Raw genomic sequence first — 22,944 nt, 5'->3', positions numbered from 1 at the left:
CCCTATGGGTTTATATTGGAATTGGAGATAGCATGTACTTATGGTTTTTAATATTTATACAGAGAAAAATAGAAACAGATGTTGTTACTGAGCCAAGCCTGGGTCTGCTTGCCTGGGGGTGAAGTAAAGCCAAACATCCACACTGAGGTTTTGCAGTGGGAGAAGGGTGGGTGTTTATTTTCAGGGCACCAAGCAAGGATAATCGGGCAGCTCATGATTAACATACAGCCTCCCTGATGGCTTACAAGCAAGGGTGTTTTAAGGCCGGGGCAAATCTCAGGAAAGCAGAAGTTAAAGGCAAAAGTGTACATTAACACTTGGAGGTTTTTTTTTTTTTTTTTTTTAGATTTAGATATCATTTATTCTATACTTGGAGGTTATACATTGGTTTGGCCTAAAACGGTGGAATATCTTGAAGCAGGGGCTTGCAGGTCATAGGTGAATTCAAAAATTCTATGATTTGTGACCGGTTAAGAAAGTGAAGCTTTGTCTAAAATCTCAGGGCCAGCAGAAAGGAACGTTAAGGTCTGGCCTGTGGCCTGACTTCTTCCAGGTCCTTCAGGAAGAGATTTAGAACAAAGAAAGGTGATCAGAGTTCAGTCCTCAGTTTTCCCCTATCTGAGATCCATGTGCCAGCAGATTCATTTGGTTGGGCTCTAGGTTTCTGAAAAACAACTCAAGGACATGGGTTAAGATGTTGTCTTTAGTTTCTACAGGAAACCAAACATTTTGTGGCTCTAATTTCCTTGGCTATTGTTTTTAAGCTACAATTACCTTCTTGCTTATTGGGTTGCTTATTTAGTTCTCAGGGCTAGCCAGGTGCCTGGTATTTATTTTCCTTGAAAGAACTCAAGATTTTCCTTGTTTTACCATGTTTAGGGGTGGGGAGGGCAGCAGGCTTCTAAGAGGGTATCCCTGCTCTGTCTCAATGTGTGTGTATTATACATATATTTCTTTGCTCTGCCCACTGAGAGGACCTAGAAGAAATGGCTCTGCACCAGCAATAAGAACCAGCCCCCAGATCTTAGATTCTAAAGACCATTCTCCAAGGAAAGACACAGGACTCCTTGAAGAAAAGGCTAATTGAAGGGCTGGAGCCAGGAAAGAACAAGATGAGCCTGGGATATGTTGATAATGTCATAAAATAGGAAAGTGCCCAAGACATGATAGAGCCATGCCGCAGGACACACAAACCCATCTGAAGGGGCTCCCAATGGCCAAATCTGGGATAATTTGAACAAGAAACTAAATAGTGACAGTAATGGGTTATATCTCATAGAATAAAATAAGAATCCATGATCCCATAACTGACATAAATAGATAATTTTAAAGTAAATAAATAGGGGGAAAGGGAGACTGATCATTTCTGTATGATTTCAGGGGAGAGATGGAATTAGAAAATCACCACCTGGAAAGACCACAGTCATAATCGTTTCAGGTGAGAATCCTCAAAGGATGCTAAAAGTGTTGGGTGAATGTCTGATTAGGACCAGGATACTTATTTTCAAAGCACCTCCTTATAAGATACTGCACTATTTGCAAAGGGGAAAAAATAACTGTAGTAATTAATCAAAGTAAATCTCACTAGGACAGATCAACATCCTGATATATGCATGAAAAATGTGCAACCTTCATCTACTTAGGAAGACCTATCAGACAAACCCAAAGTGAGGCACATTGAACACCAGAGCAGGCCTGTATTCTTCAACAGTGTCAAGGTCATGAAAGAAAAAGAAAGACCAAAGAACCACTACAGATGAAAGGAAGAGAACAGGACAATTAAATGCAATGTGAGATCCTTGACTGGACTGGACCAGAATAAAAACATTAGTGGGACAACTGAAAAAATTGGAATATCTAAAGATTAGATGATAGCGACATATCAGTTGATTTCCTGATGTTGATCTTTGAACTCATTTTACTCACATCATTGTGACTGTGTAAGATGTTTAAATTTGGGAAGTCAGAATAAAGGATATACAGTAATATTTTTATATTCTTTAAAGCTATAAATGATTTCAAAACGAAAAGTTAAAAAAAAAATCAAAGCACTACTTTTCTGTGGGTAGACAATATGTCCATCTGGTTTTGAACTTGGTAATTTCAGTTGAACGTGATAGTTGTGTGTTTTACAGCACACTTCTAACAGTGTCTTTAGTCACCCAGAAGCTGAGATTAGGTGATTCAGACTAGGTGATTAAATTTCACGATACACTCCATGGATGCAGTCATAGTCATACGGTAATTAAAGGCACTCAGAAACGTTGGTGTTGGTGGAACCTGGGAAGGAAAGTTGGAAGCATATGAAAAAGGGACAAGCACAATTCTCATCTTTTTTCCTTGCTATCTTTTATTCTGGCTTGCTAGTCACAATCAGCTTTCGGCTGCAAGCCAACCCAGAAGAGATCCAGTGTCTTCAAAATATAGGTTCTGCTTTGTTTTGGTTTTGGTTTGGTTTTTGAGACAGGGTCTCACTCTGTCACCCAGGCTGGAGTGCAGCGGCGTGATCTTGGCTCACTGCAACCTCTGCCTTCTGGGTTCAAGTGATTCTCCTGCCTCAGCCTCCTGAGTAGCCAAGGTTACAGGTGCCCACCACCATGCGTGACTACTTTTTGTATTTTTAGTAGAGACGAAGTTTTACCATGTTGCCAGGCTGATCTTGAACTCCTGACCTCAGGTGATCCATCCCCTTCAGCCTCCCCAAGTGCTGGGATTACAGACATGAGCCACAGCACTCAGCCCAAAAAACAGGCTGACCAAAAACACACTTGTGATCTTAGATTCAGCCCACTAGTAGAAGATTCAGAGAGCGGTAGGGAGTGGGGTACAGGATGTGACTTCCAGTCACCCCCACTTGGAAAATTTCTGCCGACCTAAAGTCTATAGTCTGATAGGCAGATTCGGGGTGTTTGAGAGGAGACTAGGTAAAGAATAAAACCAAGTCAGGTTCCTGGTCAGGTGCTCATCTTCATGTAGCCTTCAAAGCCAGGAAGGAGGGCATGCTAAACAAAGGCGCCCAGGAGCCAAGAGTGGATGGACACGCTCCCCAGGCATCTTGCTACACTGTTGGCATTTTCCTGCAAGGCTACATTTCTCCTGGAAGTTAGAGGTTTAAGAAGTTTATTCGTTATGGTTCCCTTTCTTTGGAAACAGAAGACCTGGTCACTCCATTCCATCTAAATGAAAATAGCTTTAAATTAGACCTGATATTTGATGCTTTTTTTTCTTCATATGAGTTGTTTGGCTGTGTGCTTAATTTGCAGTGAATCTGAGAGACCTATTCTAATATCCTTGCCTACATGAGAAAAATTCAGTATAAACTCATTCCTTTCTGAATCATTGAGAGACTATGGGTATGATAAAATATGGCAATTACTCTACAGGTCATATTCAGAATATTAATGTTTTTTAAATGTGAAATAAGCAGTGACAGGTGACACTGTGCATTTCTTACATTTTTAATATACCCCAGAGCTGCGAAATGGTGCTGGTGGAAGTCATCCCTGCTGTATCCGTTGTCTGCTACAGAGAGAGAAAATCATTAGATTTTTGCTGGGGCAGGACATCCCATCTTTCTGTTTAGACCTTTAGACACTGTACATGTGCCTGGACTCCCAAGTAGGCTAAGTGATGCACTCTCGAGGATCCAGACGCCCAGGCTTAGCCTTTGTGCTTCCTCCCAGGTTAAATATGCAAAGATGCAAGAAGTACTCATGGAAATGCCATTTGCACCCACTTCTAAATTTTCTTGTAGGTAAGGAAGCAGAATGCAAATGGGTGGATTTAAACTTTAATTTGGAACCCCTTCTCTTACCAATGCTAAACTTCCCCGGTAGAAAAGTTGTTTGGTCATGTGCACATACAACTAGTTCCCACCTCCCACAGCCAGAGGCTGCCTGCTGCCTGATGAAAAATGTGTTTAAAATGGAACCGTTTTGTTGTTGTTGTTAAATCTGAGACACCGAGATAGGGCACTCTTTCCCAGAAGGACTTGCACAAATGGAGGGTCTTTAATGAATACTGATAGGTCTGAATCTGAAATGAAAGATTAACAGCTATGTATGCCAGTGACAGATGTTGCAACCCAGTACAGCACAGCCTCATATGCCGTCAGCATCACTCCCAACAGAATTAAAGTAGAACTGCTCATTAATATAGAGAACATCTCCTGTCTTTCTTCTGCTTGAAAAGAGCCACACAGTTTCCTCAACACCAGACTGGTTGTATTAAACACTAGTTAGAATTTATTGCTTTGGCACAGCCTTTTGGTGGGGAGCTTTATTGTTGAATTTAATTCATACAAATCTCGTTACGTTTGAATTATTTTGCAGTAAAAACAAAAATGAAAGACAGTGCTAACATGTACAAGCAATTTTTACTTATATTTGAAGGTACAGAAAAATATCAGAAATGCATATAAATAGCATTTTTAAATGTTTTGCTCATCTAAACCAGGCAACAGTCATACAAATAAAGCAAATTAGAGATAAGAAGACACAGAAGGTAAACTGCTCAGTGTCCACCAATCAGTAGAAAAGCCCTAATCAGAACTAGGAGTTCTGGAAAGCCAGGCCAGAACAAAGAACAGAAGGGCTGGGGGCAGTGGAATAAGATGTTCTTTTGCCATGGTGAGATCAGGAAGTTCTCAGATAGACCACACCTTAGATACTGGTCGATTTCATTTTTCATCTCCTCTAGCAATACATTGTATTTCGGAGAATTAATATTTTAGATTTGAATGGAGCAATGTCAAATGCACTCCTTTTTAATTGTCTCAAACCATAATTTATACATATCTCAAAAGTTTAAATAAAAATGAGGATTTTGTGATTTTTCAAAAAAAAAATTACCTACTTTGAAGAATCCCAAAATGCAAGGAATACACTAACTAAAATAGGTTAGTAAGGAAGCTTGTATATTTTCAATGACAAAAGCAGCTCTCAGACATTTGTATGGTTGTTTTCTGGTAATAAGGTAGTTAAACTTGAGTTAGGAAAGGATTGATCTAGAGGTACAAGGATAAAGAAAATAGAAAACAGGAAAACTAAAGGGTTAGGCATATTATTTCAGCAATTCCTAGCTTGACCATTAATGTAATATCATGTCATTTTTTTTTTCTAATACGTTGTTTTGTTCATGTCATCCGAGCTGGAGTGCAATGACGCTATCAGCTCACCGCAACCTCTGCTTCCCCGATTCAAGCAATTCTCGTGCCTCAGCCTCCCAAGTAGCTGGGGCTACAGGCACCTGCCACCATGCCCAGCTAATTTTTTTGTATGTTTAGTAGAGACAGGGTTTCACTGTGTTGGCCAGGCTGGTCTTGAACTCTTGACCTCAGGTGATCTACCCACATCCACCTCCCAATATCATGTTATTCTTTTGCTTCGTGGCATTTACCATAAACTATCATTATTCAGTTCATTTATCAGTTTATTACCTTTCAAATGCAAGTTCTATGTGATCAGAGGGCCAACCTGCCATCTTCAAAGTCCTAAAGATAAATCCTCGGCCAGGGCCTGACACTTGGTAGACAGGCACTCAAAGATAATTTTTTAAAGTAAATAACAAGGACATGAACCAATGAATGAAATTCATAATCAGAATAAATACAGAATAAAGAATAAATTAATACATAATACAGAATAAAGAATAAATTAATACATACATTAATGGAAAATGAAATTAGATTTTTAAAATTTCATGCTTTTCCATTACAGGCAGTCACGTTATATAAAGGCTGGCAGCTGGCATGGCAGCTCAAGCCTGTAATCCCAGCCCTTTGGGAGACCAAGGCGGTCGATCACTTGAGCTCAAGAGTTCGAGACCAGCCTGGGTAACATGGGGAAACCCTGTCTTAACCAAAAATACAAAAAATTAGCCAGGTGTTGTGGTGTGTACCTGTGGTCCTAGCTACTCTGGAGGCAGACAAAGGAGGATAGCTTGAGCCTGGAAGGTGGAGGTTGCAGTGAGCTGAGATCAGGCCACTGAACTCCAATCTGGGGGACAGAGGGAGACCCCGTCTCAATACTACTAATAATAATAATAAAATAAAGGCTGAGTGGTCTCTAACATTCCATAACTGAGAACTGACTCCCTCCTGAGTCTCCTGGGGATCCATGGGACCTATAGCAAAGGCACCCCCCTCATCCAGGCAAGTGTTTAGGACTGTTGGCTTTGACTGATTTAGACTCATCCTACAGGATTTTATCTGCTGACATTTTGCTAAAGCTTCCATCTGATTTGCAAAGACTCTTAAACTAGCATTTGGGAAGGAGTCACTTAGAACATTTGCTTTACTTTCTTGTTCTCAATTTGCTGAGAAAGCATTTCTTAAAACTCTTTGGAGAAAAAAAAATTGCTCCTCAAACGCCAGCTGGAACCAAAGAGAAAGCTGTCTAAGAAAGTATTGATTGTCAGCAGAAGAGAGAGTTATGTGAGGGCAAGTTTAGGTTTTTATGATACAATTGATTTATTTATTATTTTGTTTTATTTTATTTAGAGACAGGGTCTCACTCTGTCACTTAGGCTGGAGTGCAGTGGTGTGATCATAGCTCACTATAACCTCAAACTCCTGAGCTCAAGCAATCCTCCCACCTCAGCCCCCCAAGTAGCTGGGACTTCAGGCATGCACCATCATGCCTAGCTAATTTTTGTTTTTAGAGGTGGGGTCCACTATGTTGCCCAGATCAGTCTCAAACTCTTGGTCTGAAGTGATTCTCCTACCTTGGCCTCCCAAAGTGCTGGAATTATGGGCATGGTGACAGTCACCATGCCAAGCCTATTATATATATATGGAGAGAGAGAGAGAGAGGGGGGAGAGAGAGAGAGAGAGAGAGACAGAGAGAGACAGAGAGAGACAGAGAGAGATGAAGTCTCACTTCTTTGCTCAGACTGGAGTGCAATGGTGTGATCTCAGCTCACTGCAATCTCTGTTTCCCAGGTTCAACCAATTCTCCTGCCTCCACCTCCCCAGTAGCTAGGACTACAGGCACCTGCCACCATGCCCAGCTAATTTTTGTATTTTTAGTAGGGATGGGGTTTCACCCTGCTGGCCAGGCTGATCTCAAATTCCTGACCTCAAGTAATCCACCCATCTTGGCCTCCCAAAGTGCTGGGATTGCAGGCCTGAGCAACTGCGCCTGGCTCTTATGACAGAATTTTAACCTCATTTTAGAAGTCAGGACTTAATGAGGACTGACATCAGGACATTGGGGCAGCCTGTATAATTAGAGCTCCTATAATTCTAGTCAATGTGATGAAAATACAAGACCCTCCTGATCTTCGAGTATGTCACTCTGAGCCACTTTCTGAAAGGAAGCTCCAGCCTCTACCTCCATTGGGAAGGCTCAAGTCATCTTTGGCCCTGAGGAGAAGCTGGGGATGCCAGTGTTCTAGGTCCCCACAGGAGAGGTCAAGGGAGGGCCTATGTCAACAATGCAGAGAGAACCTGTTCTCTATCACCAGACCTCCACCATAAGGACAGGCACTCTCAGTGCTGAAGAACTTGGAAATAGGAAAATTAGCACAACCATTGAATGGGACCTTCATTTAATAAATGAGTAATTGGAACCCAGAGAGGTAAAGTGATTTCTATAAGACAAAGTCATGGTAGAAAAATTGTGGCACAGGATATAGATCCTAAGTAGATAGAAACTGAAGGTCATGTTTTAGGGTGCAACACAGTCATGGGAATTCCTTCTGTCTTGTGCAATCTATTCTTCAGGAAGCCCCCAGCCTGAAAGTTGTTCTCATTGCAGGAGGGGTTAGGGAGGGAAAACCACAGATTGCCCCTTTTGCTGCTGCAGTATGCGAGAAAGGAGACAAAAGGAGATCCCTGTGTAAACGGAAATGTGGCTGGCATATTGCAGCAAGAGCAGAAAGAAGTTCTAGCCATTGCACACATGTGAAAAGAAACCAGTGAGGGAGAGCAGCCCCTGGAGTACTTGAAATTGAAGTTAATGAAACCAGAACATTCAAATCTAAGCTTGACGTGACTGTGCTTAGTTCTAGAGACATTTCTGCACTTAGTAGAAAAACTCCAATATGTCAGTGAAAGCATACCAACTCTAGCCTGCAGGGAACAGAGGAGAGGCTCAGCAGTGAGACACAGCCATGGCAATGGAGAGGAAGGTCCTGACCGGACATGGCAGACATCACGTCAGCCACTGCCAGCTAAGGCTTCATCAAGGATGCCCAGTATCTGGAGCTGTCACCTGCACAAGAGCAAATCCCAGCAAGCTGTGGGGAGCATCAGTTATCGAAACTGTATGGCTGAGGGGTTTGGCAAACTGTACAAACTGTGCAGTAATGCATTACACACCAAGGTTTCTGTCTCTGCAAATGAATCCCTTTAGAGAGTCCCACATACCTGAAGAATTGTTAGAGGTAGGCATTACATTTGCCAGGCTTACCAATATAACTCTTATCACCTCACAAGATTGGGGCTACATAGAGGTCCCCATGGAGTCACACACTATACAGAGACAGTCTGTTCCAGCCTGGGTGTGCAGCACATGACACACACTGCTCCAAAGCACTAAGAGTCAGGGAAACCTGGCAGGCAGATGTTTATATCCAGAAAAGCATGAATTATGGAGTTAGGCAGAACTAAGTCCGAATCCTGGGCCCTACCACCGATTGACCCTGGCCAAGTAAGTTAAGTTGGTGTCTTAGTCAACTTGGGCTGCCATAACAAAACGCCGCATATTAATACTAGCTTAAACAACAGGAATTTATTTCTCACAGTAAACTTCATGACTTCCTGAAAGCCCCATCTGCAAATACCATCACATTGGAGGATAGGGTTTCAACATATCAATAAGGGGAAGACACAGTTCAGTCCACAGCAGTTGGCCTGTGAGTCAAGTGACCGTTTTTCCCCCAGTTTGTGAAATACAGACAGCATTGTTGTAAGAGCTAAATAACCTAATCTATTGAAAAAGTCAAAAAGATGTTAGCACAGTGCCTGGTTACGTAGTAGGTACTCATATTCACTATCTGATACTTACCTAGACAACGAATCTGTGGACACTTCCCCCCAGATTTTTAAAAATTGTGCTAAAATATGCATAATATACATAATATAAAATATACCATGTTAGGCATTTTATACACTTTAGCACTGTTAAATATATTCACAATGTTGTACAACCAATGTCTGGAATTCTTCTCATCTTGCAAAATTGAAATTCTTACCCATGAATAACTTACCCACTAAAGAATTCCTCATTTCTCTGTTCCCTAAAACTTTTTAATTAAAATAAACAAATTTAAAAATCAAGAACTTTAATTGCTACTCTAAGTAGTTGCTAAGAATCAGGTTTTTCTGATGAACTAAATTCCAGAATTTTTTTTTTTTTTTTTTTGAGACGGAGTTTCGCTCTTGTTACCCAGGCTGGAGTGCAATGCGCAATCTCGGCTCACTGCAACCTCCGCCTCCTGGGTTCAGGCAATTCTCCTGCCCCAGCCTCCTGAGTAGCTGGGATTACAGGCACGCGCCACCATGCCCAGCTAATTTTTTGTATTTTTAGTAGAGACGGGGTTTCACCATGTTGACCAGGATGATCTCGATCTCTTGACCTCGTGATCCACCTGCCTCGGCCTCCCAAAGTGCTGGGATTACGGGCGTGAGCCACCGCGCCCGGCCCCCAGAATTTTTTTAAAGTAGACATCATAGTTGTTTCACAATGAGAAATTCGAACTAAATTCCAGATTTTTTTAAAAAAAGTAGATATCTTAGTTCCACAATGAGAAGTTCATGCAGGAACAAGCAATTAATTAAAGGTGTCAATATAGAATGACTGATCTGGTAAAACTCTATCTTTAAAAGATTATGAGGATTCAAAATTGCCATATTATATTCAAACTCTGTCAAATGGAAGCCTACGTTAGAAAGAGTGTGTGCACCTCCAGCAAATACTTAGCAGGTCTACGTGCATGAGGCAGGAAGGAGGACAGGCAAGTTGAGTGTAGATTATGCAGTGTTTTCAGACCTTCCTGATAACGATCACCTGAGATACTTGTTAAAAATACAAATTCCTGGGCCCCATCCCAGACCCACTGAAGCAGAATTTCCAGATTGGATTTCAGATATAGAGTTTTAAAACAACAATCTTCTAGAGGGTAAGAAATGTGTAGCCAAGAACACGTCCACCTTTCTAAAGAACTGCCCAGTAGTGCTGACAATGTTATAAAGCAAGTACTTGAGGATGGTAGCTCCAATCTGTCAGGTTCTGAAAGGTGAACTTAAAGGTTTGTTCCCAGCGCAGAGGCACATATAGCCTCAAATGAGGCACATTACTAGGGGACACTGCTAGGGGCACTTGGAACAGAACCAGGAACAGGGCACTATGGGATGCGGTAGAAATGAACTAAGAGCACAAGTCATGAATATCACACAGGGGAGGTCACACAGGGGAGGTGGAAGGGCTTATGCCACAGCCATGTCATAGGGCTCCTTCCAACTTCCACGTTCCTTTCAAAACATACTATAACTTGGAATCAGTTTATGGTATGCCTTTATTTGTTTTTTGTTTTTTTTTTTTTTGACAGTGATAATAGCAATTTAAAAAATGAACATGTAAACTGAAAACAAAGAAAAGCTAAATAGCATCTCTTAGAGACCTGCCTGGGTCACCTGGGGCCTTTGGTGCAGGGTGCAGGACTTACTGCAAGCAACCAGGCTGATTAAAAAAAAAAAAAAGGAAGATTCCCCAGGGGCCAGGAGATGTAGTAGAGATTGAGCATGGAGATGGATATAGTATAGAAACCAGGTCACAAGAAGAAGTTAGCTTTGGCTTTGAGTTGGGGGACCCAGCTGTTTTGTGCCAGACGAAGCCTCCAGCCCTGTGTCCCCTGCCCAGCTCCTACTAGTGCCAGTCTATGAGAACAGGCACTTACAGTCTTCTAACCTAATTATGCTATGCACAGTTACAAGTAAGGGTTTTAGTCCCAATATCAACAGCAATAATTCCTTGCTCAATATTACTTATTCTCTTTACTACTACTGGCATCCATCAAAAAGAAAAATACAAAAGAAACACTTCCTTGCAAAGCTCAGTCAATGTTCTTAATTTGCTACAAGGTGAGTTTTTTAAATTTCTGTACATATCTTCCACTTATGATAGTCCAAGCACTGACTCACACACAATTCATGTTGCTAGATTTTCCATGGCTTTCCTTTCTCATTGAGGGATTAATAGATTCTGTTTAATCAAAGTCATTTAGAAGGCAGCGGTGCGGGTGGAAGAGAAAGTGTGGGCTATATTAAAACTATGTTTAAAATACTCCTGTGTCTGTCTAAATTCTAGACTGAACCATGTGGCCCCAGATAAATCAGTCTGTATCAATTCCCTCCTCCTTCAGATCTGCAATACTGAAGCACAGTGCCTCATTCTGAATTAATGCTCTTCAAGTCAATGATGAAAAATACAAACAATTGTAAATCCCTTCTGTGATTGCAACATTCTACAAAATCTGCTGCTGCTGCTAACTTGTGGTTCAACGGTAAAGTGAGAAGTATTCAAGGTCAGAATATGAGTAAGGCAGGGAGGGAAGGCTGAAAAATAAGAAGAGCAATAAATACATTTTTGAGGGTCCTTATGTTTTTAACACTATTAGATTCTGAAAATGCCCAAACTTACAGCATGTTTGTGGTTCCTTAAAATGCATATGCTATATTCAAAACTGTGGCAAGTTTTCAGCAAATTCGTTGGAAATGGTCTGTACCAAATAAAAGTAAATTTTTACTTATTTGTTTGTTTTATTTGTTTTTGAGATGGAGTCTCACTCTATTGCCCAGGCTGGAGTGCAGTGGCACAGACTCAGCTTACCACAACCTCTGTTTCCTGAGTCCAAGTGATTCTCCTGCCTCAGCCTCCTGAGTACCTGAGATTACAAGTGCCTGCCACCATGCTCAGCTAATTTTTTTGTATTTTCAGTAGAGATGGGGTTTCACCATGTTGACCAGGCTGGTGTCGAACTCCTGACCTCTGGTTATTTACCCACCTTGACATCCCAAAGCGCTGTGATTACAGGTGTGAGCCACTGCGCCTGGCCAAAAGTAGATTTTTAGAGTATTAGTCTCTGATAGAATGATCTTAGAAATTACTTCTTTAGAACTAAGGAATTCAAAGAACACATTTAAAGGCTAAGTTAGCCTTTTACACCTCCTAAAAGTAGGATTATACTTGAGGAAAGAATGGAGAATGGGAGGGAGGAAAGAGGAAATATGGAGGATAAGGGTACAACATTATTCTTAGTGCCAAGAAGAAATGTGTTGACCAAACTAACATACAGCAGGGAGCATGTTATTTACCCAAGGCTTACCAGCCATCCAAATTATTATTTGGTTATTGTGTCCAAATAATAGAGATAGAAAACCATATTATCCATAGGAATTGAATATTTTATCTCTATCCCACATAGGAAATGTCTAAGTATAATACTATAGGAGTACTGGGGAGAACTGAATCCAAAACTTGTGGAAATCAGGACAGAAGCTGAGTCTGTGCAACTGCTCACAAATCAGAGTGTCAGAGCTCTGAAATTCCACCATTTGAACTCTATGTTCCAGCCCAACAAAAGTGTTGCATCCCCAAACAACCACCCCCTCTGCAACTACCATCACCCCATTCAGAAGAGTTCCCCCATCTCACCATGGCTGCCCAGTCTTTACTCACATTCAATTTAGGCTCAAAGTCTTCCCCTTCCGCAAATATCCCCCTTGGTATTCCTGCTGTTTCTTTCTCTTCCCTGTAACAGAACTTAGCTCCCAGCACTGGGAGTGCCTGATTTTTTGTCATGTCCCTCTGGAAGACTCTACCCTCTTTGGAAGACACAGATCTTACCTGTGCTACTCACCATTGCACCCTTGGTGCCTAGCACTGGGTCTGATGCACAGCAAATGCTTAAAACTATTTCTGGAATGAATGAGTCATCTAACACCTCCATTTACTGTTGAGGAAGTGAAATTCAGAAAGGCTGCATAGCTTGCCAAATGCCAGACAGGAATCAGGAGCGCAGGTATAAGTCAAAAGCCGGGTCTTGGACTGGTCGTGATAGCTCACACCTGCAATTTCAGCATTTTGGGAAGCTAAGGTGGGAGACTTGCTTGAGCCCAGGAGTTTGAGACCAGCCCGAGTAACAGTGGTGAGACCTTGTGTCTACAAAAAAAATTTTTTTTTAAATGGCTAGATGTGGTGGCATGCACTTGTGGCCCCAGACACTCTGGAGGCTGAACGGGGAGAATCACTTGAGCTCCGGAGAGTGAGGATACAATGAGCTGTGATCACGCCATTGCACTTCAACCAGGCCTCCTACCTCCTAGAGAGAGCTCTTTCTACTTTGTCAATGTCACTCTCCCCGAGAATGCTCCAGTTCTACTCTCTACCATCTCCGTCCTCTCATCCTTACAGCCCCAGCTTCTGTTTCCTCCTCCCTCACACTGACCTCAGCAGGCCCACTGAAGGTCAAAAGCATTCCTTAGGCATTTAATCACCTAACACCTTGTGTTAGAAATCTCACTGTTGTTTCCAATTGCCTTTTACATCTTGCCCAACCATGTTAAATGTGCTTCAATGTCCTCAGCTGCACCTCCACTTTGCTTTGTAGCCTGTAGCAGGGGCTCAGGTCAACGTTAATTTGATTTTGCAGTGCCACAAGAGACAGGTGACCCTTGCTTTTTCATAGGATAGTAACAGTGAAACAATAAATGATAGTCCCCACCCCAAGATGGCCAGAGAAGGCCAAAGAGATACTCATTTCTCATTCATGTCTCAATTCTAACAATGCCAAAACCTAATACCCCTATTCCCAGTGGACTAATGTTTCCTGATGCCTGTCTCCTCTCCTGCCATATATATTGATTTAATGAGAGGCTTCAGCTACCTCCATTATTCATGCTCCTCACTTCCCCTGCCTGTTAGCCATTCTCCAAATTGAGCTATTCAAACCAATTCATCAGATTACCCCCGGAAACAGGCTGGTCAAGGGATGAGAGCAAATAACACTAAGATTGCAAAGCCATTCTTGAACGGTGTGCTAAAGGCAGAAAACTGAACATAGAAGAGAGACAGTGAGAGCTTCAAGGAAGCCATTGAAGTGTCCTCAGATGCCAACAGATAGGAAAACGTGGCAGAGAGGAAAGTCACTGGGACGTAGACCCTGATAGCACCAAACTGTCACTCTGATTTGAACTCAAAAAAAAGGGGGAAAAGTACAGTCTACTAGATCTACATGGTTCCCAAAAGAGGAACATGTTAAAATATATTATTAAACCATTTTTAAAATCTGGTTTCAGGAGAAAAACCTTGGCCCAGTTTTATTCCTCATTTACACAGTAAGTACATTCATTCATCATTTGGCCTCCCCATCTCTTTGAATTCTATGAAGTGCTGCCTACTTCATCTCAAAATATCTATGCTTGCAGAAGAATGTGCAGTTTAAGCACAAAAGCTTTAAAATGCCACAAGAGTAATATCAAAAATCAGCTTAAGAACTTAAACGCAATATGACAAAAGACCAATAAATCTCAAGAATGAGTGCATTCATATTTTATTAAGAGAATTCCTGAGTACAGCATTACAGTTGGGCTTGCCATATAGAAGATATTTTCCAGTATCCTATGTTGATAATTGCAATAAAAGGTGTTGTAAATGCTATGGTCAGAAATGGGGGGCCATCTTAGGTTAAGGAGTTTTATTAAGGAAGGTAACTTACGGTTGCTCAGGAAAATTGACCATTGATTTTCCTGCTTATATCTTCAATTTGAAGTTATGCAGTTGAGTCTTACCTTTTTACATTATTTTTCTTTTCTTTCCTTTTCTTTTTTTTTGTTTTCTTTTTTTTAGTTAGGGTCTCACTCTGTCACCCAGGCTGAAATGCAGTGGTGTGATTAGAGCCCACTGCAGCCTCCAACTTCTGGGCTCAAGTGATCCGCCTGCCTCAGCCACCTGAGTACCTGAAACTATGGGTATGCACCGCCATGCCCACCTGATTTTTAAATTTTTTGTACTGATGGGGGTTTTACTATGTTACCCAGGCTAGTCTTAAATTACTGGCCTCAAGTGATCCTTCCACCTCGAACTCCCAAAGTGCTGGAATTATAGGTGTGAACCTCCATGCCCAACCCTTTATGTTATTTTTAAGGGAGCTTTTGGCTTTTAAAAATGGTTATTAAATAGAAAGATCCTCTTTCATTTCTCTGCCCCCACCCCCTTTTTAAACTTGAAAAAAACCCCAGTATTTACATTGATATTCATTCACCCATTTGTCTAAGTCCTTAAGGATATTCAGATAAACCCTTTTGTTTTAGGGAAAATAACACTTTCTTCCAAGACTCTCCTTCAAAAACACAGATTTCCATTTCACATTGCAGCAGGTGGTAAGACAAGATGGTGGCATCTTGGCTCATGTAGGCAATAGAGAGGAGACTGTCATTGGTCGAATGTGGCTAGAAGGCTGCCTGACAGCAGGGCCTTGGGCCAGATGGCTCTCCAGTGACATGACTCTGCTGTCCTACATCCCCAAGTGGAAGGGATGGAATTAGAGTAAAAACTATTTACAGACAAACACTACTGTAATGTCCTATCAGATGACAACATTGTCCACAAACAGAGGGAAAGACAAAGTAGACAAAGGATTTTCTGCCACTCCTGAAATCGTGAGTCAATGATCTGCACACTAATGTAAGATCTGGATGAGATATTTAATTCCCACTCTCTGTGATTAGAAACATACCTGCACACACACATACACATCCCCTTAACTTTTAAGACAACAGAACCATGCTTAGAATGCCACCTTCTATCCCTAGAAAGACTAGGCAAGGACAACTGAGCCACCATAGGCACCCAGGACAAAGCCTTTGAAAGGAAGTCACACCATCAAAAGCCTTCATAGGCACCTTGGATAGCACTGAAGCAGAAAGTTTAAAATTGGATTTAATGATATTTAGGAACCAAAGATTCATTTATTGAAAATAAATCTTGGGACCCAAAAATCACTAAGTCAAGGGAAAAGTCATGTTAGAAACTATGTCAGGCAAACCTGCCTCCTATTGTATTTCTAATAAGAGAGCTAGAAAGATAAAAAGCTACATGCTTCCCTCACAATTTGCCCACAAGGAAATTCGGTGTGGACAAAGGACAGACAGAACTCAAAGTCATTCCTTTTAGGCTAACCTGAGACAAATGCATATCTGATTCTTTCCTCTGCCCTATTGCTTATGTAAAAATGCAGATTCACTGAGCCAGACTAAATTGTGTATTCAGTGGAAGATTGATCAAGAACTCAAAAGAATGCAATCTCTTGTGTCTCATCTGCCTATGACCTGGAAATCTCCTGCTTCAAGTTGTCCCACCTTACAGGATTGAACCAATGTACATCTTAGCATACTGATCGATGTTCTATGTCTCTCTAAAATGTATTAAAGTAAACTGTACCCCAGCCGCCTTGGGAACATGTCATCAGAACCTCCAAGGCTATTACACAGGTACATCGTTATCCTTGGCCAAAATAAACTTTCTTTTTTTTTTTTTTGAGATGGAATTTCGCTCTTGTTACCCAGGCTGGAGTGCAATGGCACGATCTCGGCTCACCGCAACTTCTGCCTCCTGAGTTCAGGCAATTCTCCTGCCTCAGCCTCCTGAGTAGCTGGGATTACAGGCACACGCCACCATGCCCAGCTAATTTTTTGTATTTTTAGTAGAGACGGGGTTTCACCATGTTGATCAGGATGATCTCGATCTCTCGACCTCATGATCCACCCGCCTCAGCCTCCCAAAGTGCTGGGATTACAGGCTTGAGCCACCGCACCCAGCCCAAAATAAACTTTCTAAATTGACTGATATCTATCTCAGATATTTGGAGTTCGCAGGTGCAATGGCCCACAGAGTCACTCTGGGCCATGGGAAAGATCTGAGTGGCAGGTTTGAAATAAATAAAATTCATCTTCTTTCTTGTATTTTAAAGTGCATCCTCTCTCTCTCTCTCTCTCTCTCTCTCTGTGTGTGTGTGTGTGTGTGTGTGTGTATGTGTGTGTGTGTGTGTGTGTGTGTTTGTGTGTGGCCGGGAAAGAATGCAGTGCTGTCTACCAATTCCCTCTGGGCTCATAAGCAAGTGCTTGTTTACAGGAAAAGAAACAGTGGCTCTTTAGCACCTTATATTGATGAAATGAGCCATACTAAGTGTATCATTGATCAATTTCCTGACAACTCCAAATCAAAAGGTCAGAACCAAAAAGAGAAGGAAACTGGCTTGGGAAAAACCAAGGAGAATTGACCCAGGTGCTAAGTGCAAAGCCATTATCTCTCTGGATTCCCTACAGTGAGGAAGGAGCATCCCATTTGTCACCTCCTGGTACTTATTTCTGGACTCAAAGATGTTTGTTACCAAAAGGATGCTGAACAGTCTCTAGTCCCTCTTTATCATTTTCTTAAGGAGGAAGCAGAGCTCCAAATAGATTTTGGAATTTCTCATAGTCTTAACAGGCAGTGACTAAGTGACCGAGACCAGGTGTCCTGGGTTTCAGTATGTGCAGTGCATAGCAACAAGGAGAGCTGGGGTGTCAGGGGAGAGAAATGAGCCCCAGTCTTGTCCTGTGGCAGTGGTGGGGGGTGCACCTCTTCTTATATTAATAGAGATGAACAAACACTGCCCTAGCATGTTCACATTTTAATCCTCCTGAAAACCCTGCTTTCCCATTTTACAGATGCAGAAACTGAGGCTCCAAGAGCAGAAGTGACACCAAAGTCACCTAGCCCATAAGTTACCCTACATTTTGTGCTGCTGTTTCCCTTTTCTTGTGTGTCCATTATTTCAAGAAATACACCCAAGGAGCAGGTTCATTTCCTACCTAGCCATGCAAACCTGACAAAAAGAAAAAAGCCAAAAAGAAAACCAACAGAAAGCACTTCATATATATTCTTGACCAGCTATAGTGAAGCTGGCCCATCACACACACACACACACACACATTCACTTAACTGTTAAAAACAATTTAACAGTATTTAGAATGCTTGTTGTACATCAATTTCCTAAATGAAGGTTACTACTCACTATAGTATAACTTGAACTGAAATTGAAGTGAAATTCTTCAAGAAATGACATGATCCATTCTGATTCAAAGACTATTGCTATTGCCACATGTTTCTTTAACTTTTAGGAATGTCTTAAACTCACACTCTTTGGTAGAAGAATAAGATGAAGCTGCTATCATTCCTGCAGTCTACTGGCAAGTGTCCATATTTTAACCTTTCTTTTTTAAATTATGGTTCATCTCAACTTCCCTGGCATTTCCTGTTGGAAATGAAAGTCTTACTCTAGGCAAGCTAGAAGCACTGGTGTGCAGCACATTTGCACCCTCTTGGCTCCAGAGCAGAGAATTAAAACTGTCAGATGCAGCCCCTGTGAGGCTGGCTCCCGAATGCCAGCCAGGACAGCAGCAGTAACTGTGAACCAGGGTGCCTGGTCTCTAAGCTGTGCTCAGAGCAGATTTACATCATGTAAATGATTGTTCTAATAAAGAGAGTGGTACATTAGCCAAAACTCAAGGACATGCAAAATGTATTAGGCAATTTATAAGTCCAACAAATTTCCTGTGGAGAAACATTCCCAAAATGAATGTCATTTTAAGTCTTAATCTAAAAAGAATTATCATAACTGCTGCTAGTTTTCCCCACTAAAATTAATTCTGCATTATCGTCTATAATGGATCAGGACACTAGAAAACTGTGATGACCTTCTGTCCCTGCTGACACGAACAGTTCAGCACCTGCTCAGCACTGCAATCACATCTCTCAAATGTACAAAAGTTGAATTAATTCCTTGGAATTATATAAGTCTAGGGATCCGGCATCATTGTTTAGGCTCTTTTAGTATACCTTCAGTCTATAATAATTGCCACTGTGAAAAGGAATCTTCAATGGTTGTATATTTTTAACTGCATTTAAAATCTTTAAAAAAGGAAAAATCTCTCATTACCTGCAGAATCATAATTCCAAGTAATTGCTGTGTTATTAAAAATGGTGCAATAAAATTCATAGTAAAAAAACAATTACCAAAAGAAAAAAACTGGGCATGGTGGTGTGAGCCTGTAGTCCCAGCTACTTGGTAGGCTAAAGCAGGAGAATTCCTTGAGTCTAGAAGTTCAACCTGTAGTGTGCTATGATCATACCAGTGAATACCAACTACTCTGGCCTGGGCAACCTAGCAAGATCCTGTCTCTTTTTTTAAAAAAAACATTGATTACAGTAATATAAACATTCATGTTTTTTAATTTGAAAAAAGGGGCACAGAAGTCGATGCAGGTGATAGTGGGTTCTGCTGGTAGAAATCACTGATAGTAGATGATACTCAAGAGCGTTCTGTGTTCCACTCTGCAGAATACTGTCTATCATCAAGGCTGCTGCTGGCCTCTCTATGAGCTTTTGTGCCCACTAGTAAAAGATATTCTTCTGGCCTGCCCCAGCCTGTGGAAACACTCACCTTGGGGGACAGAGTGCCAGCTGAGTGTCAGCCCACAGCTGAAGGAGCCTTCAACTTAGGCTGGAACTTGGTGCAAAATGCAAAATATGTGCCCCTCTGCTGGCCCTGTCTGTAGAAGTAAAGAAGTTAAGAAACAGATCAATAAATGATGGCATACTTATGTGATGAAATACTAGGAAATTGTATTTTAAAGAATATTTAATAGCTGGGTGTGGTAGTGGGTGCCTGTAATCTCAGCTACGCTGTCTGTGGGCCCTGTCTGTGTAATTAAAGAAGTTAAGGAACAGATCAATAAATGATGGTCTACTCATGTGATGAAATACTAGAAGTCTTCAAAATTGTGTTTTAAAAAATATTTAATAGCCAGGCGTTGTGGTGGGTGCCTGTATCCCAACTACTCAGGAGGCTGAGGCAGAGAATTGCTTGAACCTGGGAGGCAGAGGTTGCAGTGAGCTGAGATCACACCACTGTATTCCAGCCTGGGTGATAGAGAGAGACTGTCTCAAACAAAACAAAACAAAACAAAGAATATTTAAATATTTAAACTCTTCTTTAAATATATCAGGGAAATATATGTGATAGAATGCTGTTAGAAAAGTAGATTATAAAGCCAATAATGCAGTGTGATCCCAACTTTATGAACAAATTATCAGTTGTAAATATCAGGAGAAGGTGTAGACTAAAACGTGAACAATTATCATCTCTGGATAATGCAATTGTGGCTAATTAATGATTTTGTTATTGATCGGTGTCTGCATTTGAAACATTTTCTTCAATGGGCAGAAATTACTCCTATAATAGAATAAATTTAAAATAATTTTTAAGATCTGATTCTATCTGCTTTTCAGCCAGGGAAAGAATGCCATCTTGTTACTTATGTTTTACCACATTCTTTCCAGTTAATACATTGGGATGTTAAAGCCTTAGAAAGGAATTGATTATTTCTCCAAGGCTGTGATATCCTTAAGGATGGGCAAGGAACCTATGGTGGTTTAATAAGAAAAAAATTGCAGCTTAAAGCAGGGGGTGAAGGTTTGAATTCTACTTCCAGTAGCCATTAGTATATGACCTTGAAAAACTACTTAATGGCTTTGATTCTGTTTCTCCTTTTATACCATGGGTTAATCATTCCTATCTTCAAGACTACACTGAGCATAAAATGAACTCATGGAACCAAAGCACACAGCATAGGGCCTGGTACTTAATAGGTACATAACAATTGCAGTCTTGTTACAACGATCTTGTATACTTCACACATCCCCTAGCCCTCTGCTTTGCACCTATTAGGGGCTGAATAAATGATATGATCAATGGGTTGTATTACACTTTGAGGAAGTCTGGCAGTTTCAGGAAATCTAAAATGTTATATAGCTGGGTAAGCCCTACAGAAATGGCCTTATTAGAACAGACCCTAGGTTGTGTTGGTGAGCACAGAGCCTCTCTGAAAGATCACATCTCTACTGCCAACTGTGTGTTTGGACACTTGTTACGTGTGCTGATATATGGTTTCAACCTCCTGGGGCTCTTTACCCTTCATGGGTGGACCTTTAAAAGCACAGTTCTCTCTATGTGGGAAAGGAAACTCAGAGCTTATGAATGAACCTGGACTTGAAGGCCTTATAGCAGCCCAATTAATGTGAGAGGGACCTCCGCTGGAAACTCAACTGCATAGGCAGATTTAATAGGGAAAGGTCCTTTGCAGTGGTGCCAGGAGGGGGATAGAATATTGGGCCTACCTCTCCCTCAGAACACAGAATTAGAGGATATCGATCAAGTGGTCAGGAAGTGCAGAGGGATAAGATGTAGGAAAAGCTAGGTAAGACCTTCAAGGCCATAATCTGGCTTTTGTAGCTCAAGAGAGTCCAGGGCTAGTATTTAAATTCTTTCTGTGCTTCTACTTAGATAGGTAGACTCAGACATTTTACCATAGAATCTTAGCAATTTTTATATCATCTCTATATTCTCTCTTTTACAGTCATTTTTGCTGATGTTCATTTTGAGAATACCCCTTATCTGAAAATGAGTGTTTAGCACTACAGGCCATGAGCAGGGCTATTCCCCCAGACCATCCTGACATCCTCTATCGTGGGGTAAATTATAGATGGGTAAATTACATCCAGGAAAAGGATGTGTGAGGACTAGCAGGGTTAGGTTCACTGTAAACCTGATGAAGTAAAGTGAGGCTGGATGTGGTGCTCCATGCCTGTAATCCCAACACTTTGGGAGGCCAAGGCAGGAGGATTACCTGATGTCAGGAGTTTGAGACCAGCCTGGCCAACATGGCAAAACCCCATCTCTCCTAAAAATACAAAAATTAGCCAGGCATTGTGGCAGGCGCCTGTAATCCTAGCTACTTGGGAGGCTGAGGCAGGAGAATCGCTTGAACCTGGGAGGCAGAGGTTGCAGTGAACTGAGATCACGCCACTGCACTCCAGTCTGGGTGACAGAGAGAGACTCTGTCTCAAAAAAAACAAATAAAAAAAAAAAAATAAAGTGAAGAGGCCTCTCACTTACCTGAGACCTTTGCTTTACAAAATTCTGTACTATTAATGTATTTGCTTTCCTGCACATAAGGTTCTCAGACTTCATAAACTCCAGGCCCCACACCCCTGGATCTACCTCTCGTGCCCGGGCAAATCAAATGAGAGCTACACAGAACAGACTGGCAGAGGCACTGGGGTCTGTCCCCTCGAGGGGTCTGGTCTCTGCTGGAAGATTTTGGCATTGTTTTAAGGATTTGGAGCTGTTCCCATACAAACCCCAACACAGCAAGAGATTCTTATTAGATTGGGATGATTTTATCTATTGATGATTGATATCTGAACAAAGCAAAATAGAATTCTTTGGTGTCAAGTGCAACACTCATTCAGGCCATCCTCAAGATAACATGAAGCAGGACGGGAGCCTCAAATAACAACCTCTCCCTAAGCAGCACTGAAGAAGCCGAGAAAAGAAAAAACAAGAAAAGGAAGGCAGTGCCTCCAGGACCCCAGCACACTTTGATAATAACCCACTGAGTCCACCTGCATTCTTAAGAGGAGCGGGGTGTTCAGGTGACAGCTGACTCCTTAGAATCTGTGGGTGGTGTGGGACACTCTGTTGTTGGTATATCATTCACTCTTCCCCATGTGGCAATACTACACTGGGTCTGTGTGGTGGGGAATGAGCGAAGGGTTGGTGAATATCTTAGAATGACAAACCAACAAAACCCTAAATGGGATTTCTCAAAACACTAAGCTTTTGTTTGCATTGATTGATTGATTAATTGATTTTTTTTTTTTCTTCTAGAAATAGGGTCTTGCTCTGTCACCCAGGCTGGAGTGCAGTGGTGCAATCTCAGCTCACTGCAACCTTGAACTCCTGGGCTCAGAAGCACTGATTTATTAACATGCTCCTGGCTTTGGAATATTCTGAAAAACTCTTAGCTATGTCTTTTAGCATTAGTAAATAAAATGATGA

General features: G+C 41.5%; 1 long non-coding RNA gene across 1 annotated transcript in view; it reads left to right on the top strand.

Annotated features, from left to right (window-relative positions):
- The window catches only part of LOC118146778 (uncharacterized), a 292,952-nt gene extending 281,203 nt beyond the window's left edge, over positions 1-11,749 (top strand). The window contains exons 7-8 of the long non-coding RNA XR_013525587.1: positions 1,381-1,438; positions 11,365-11,749. This is a non-coding gene — a long non-coding RNA (uncharacterized LOC118146778). The remainder of the gene's footprint in view (positions 1-1,380; positions 1,439-11,364) is intronic.
- The last annotated feature ends 11,195 nt before the right edge of the window (positions 11,750-22,944 follow it).

The sequence above is a fragment of the Callithrix jacchus genome, chromosome 13 (assembly GCF_049354715.1).
Source record: "Callithrix jacchus isolate 240 chromosome 13, calJac240_pri, whole genome shotgun sequence".
Classification (NCBI taxonomy): Eukaryota; Metazoa; Chordata; class Mammalia; order Primates; family Cebidae; genus Callithrix; species Callithrix jacchus.
Note: the sequence above shows the minus strand (reverse complement) of the source record. Positions and strands in the feature narration are given on the sequence as shown.